Source organism: Sinocyclocheilus grahami, unplaced genomic scaffold, assembly GCF_001515645.1.
Source record: "Sinocyclocheilus grahami isolate Dianchi unplaced genomic scaffold, SAMN03320097.WGS_v1.1 scaffold277.1, whole genome shotgun sequence".
NCBI classification, from domain to species: domain Eukaryota; kingdom Metazoa; phylum Chordata; class Actinopteri; order Cypriniformes; family Cyprinidae; genus Sinocyclocheilus; species Sinocyclocheilus grahami.
The window spans coordinates 1,066,521-1,069,285 of record NW_015505456.1 but is presented as its reverse complement, the minus strand read 5'-3'; positions in this window follow the sequence as shown (position 1 = coordinate 1,069,285).

Genomic DNA, 2,765 nt, shown 5'->3' with positions numbered 1-2,765 from the left:
AAAACTAGAAATAGCATCTCTGAGCAGACGGGGAGGGTTGTAATACTTTCCAATTTACATCTACTGGAGCCACAAATATTGCTGAAAATGGGATAGTCTATACACCTACATCTGTTTCCCATTTTATTTGCATTTTTAATCAAAATGGTTTTAATATGCTTCCCACTTGAAAAATGAAAAGGTTTACAATTAAGAAATTTGATTTCCACAATAAATGAATGCACATAATTTAAAACATCTGTGTTTTCAGTTGAAGCTCACTCAGGGAGAACTGCAACAATAGCACTCTTTGTATTTGACATTAATTTAGGGTAAGCTGTACATATCTAAACTGCTTTAATTTGTAGCAGACAAATTTAGGAATACTATATCAAAGTTAATGCATACATCGCACAAAAATCAGCGAGTTAAACTTGTTGAAACAAAATGTGTTACTTACAACAATTCCCAGTGTCTCCTTAAAATGAAATTGGTGCAGAACCAATTTTCACTCAGAAATTGCTAGTAAATTTCACAATGAATTACAAAGAAATGGCAAGTAACATCAAATTAAACTTGACATTTTTAAATAGCTTGAAATAGCTTTTTTGTAAAACAAACTCTAATAATCGTTGTACTTCACAGATTTAACCCTTTTATGAATTGCATGAATTATTAAATCACAAAAGAAAAACAAAATCTTAATATTTCTTCTCATTTCAAAACATGAATATATTTATTTTCAACTTTATATTTTTAGTGATGTAGTGAGATGACGTTATTGCAATAAAAGTATTCCATAAATAGGCTATTCCAGAGGTTTTGGTGTAGCAAAATAATAATAATAATAATAAACATATAAAGAAAACGGTCATATATAATTAAGTAAGGGTCAAGGATAACCCCAGTTGTGGTTTTGATGTTACACCCTGAGAGGTAAAAAGTGGTTTTTAAAGATCTTTGATAAAGATATTTGTATCTGTAGCTATATCATGTTGCAATATTAGCTTCTTGCAATCGGATATATTTAACTTTTATAGGCTATTAATTATGTAGTCATTTCTAATATAGATACATTTACTCTGATAAATACATTCAATTGGCTACATGAAACATCTAAATATATTGCAATATTTTTTTTTAAGTCTGAGGGAAATGTATCGCTCAACCTGCAGATAAAGCACTTTTATGAATAAGTTATTGGTGACACAGTTCCTATTTCACGCGCAGCTGCCACCAGCTTTTACTTTGATTTTATAAACAAAATCTGCAACCTGTACATTGTGAGAGCAAAGTGAAGGCTTACATACCGTCTTTAAAATCTTAAGAAGATATAAAGGAAGCCAGTCCACGTAAGGAGCATTCGAATCGCTTCAGAAATCTCTCCGGATCCTCCAGCTGCTTGGATCTGCGCCGGTCACCGCTGAATCGCTGTAGTTCAACTCGCGCTCTCAATGATTCCACAAATGGGGCGGGGCTTTGTGTCACATGACAGACTGTAGAACATATGATTGGCCACTGGGATGTAGGTTGCCAAATGCTGTTGATTGTGATTGGTTGAATGTAAAGTTATTTGACGTTGAGTACAGAGCCGGCGGCTCTCGTTGAGTTCAGCTTGTGTTAGAATTTTGTGAAGGGGGCGAATAGCGTGGGTGGGTGGGGTCTTTAGAAAAAAAAGCAAGGCCCATATTTTCTGCGAGTCTGTCAGTGTAGAGATTTCCATCCTAAGGAAGCTTAAAAACGTATATTATTCATGAAAGTGTAGCATTTTTTTTTAGTGCAAAAGACCAGGAACTAATGTACCCTTACCAAAAAGTAGTATACTTCAAATGTATTTTATTAAGTATACTTAATAAAGTTCAAGTATATTTGTAAGTATACTTAATGTAGTAAGTATACAAATATCAGTGTACTAGTAGTATACTTGTAAGTGTACTATTTCAATACTCCTTGGAACTAAATTGGCCCACTTTCTAGTATATAAAATATACTTTAAGTATAACAGTAGTAAACTTGTTTACATCAATATTTTTAGCTTGTACTGCAACTATACTAAAAATGAACTTATAGGTATACTGATAGTTTTCTAATTAAATACTTGTAGTAGCATTTTTAGTACACTTTGAAGTATAGTCTCAGTAAACTACTAGTTTAGTAGTTTTATACTGCAAGTATACTCATAAGTTTTCTTTAAGTGAACTTTACATCATACTTTAAGTATACTACTATGTCCCTATTTAGGTATTAATTTGTATATATTTTGTTACATGAATATCTGAACATACAAAACATCAAAAGAACAGGGTATCTGCTTGTAAACAAAAACATTTTATTCTAGCTTCATGCATTCTTTTTTAAACACTTGAATGTGGTAAGTTTCATAAAAACAACATTTTGAACAAAAAGCTGAAAAAAAAGACTATGAATTGGATTCAGAATGATAATCAAAACGTAGATAGAGTCGATCAACACCCCAAAGCTTGACAGTCATTAGTACCTCTTCATTGGTCGACATTTTATTCCATAATGTTACACAGTTTTGATGCTGTTTTATGTCTGATGATCGTGTTAGATTACATGTGGAAGCATCTGTTGTTTCGGTTTCTTCTTCACTTGTGTTTTTTTGGAAATTCTGTACAGAAGATGTGTACTAGCGCGCCCTACAGTATAACAATGAAAACACGGATTCTAGGGGCACAAGTATACAGTAGCTCAAAAATATTTAGACTTTTTCCAAGTAAAAGTCAAGTATACTTAAATGTAATTTTAAGTATATTTCTGAGAAG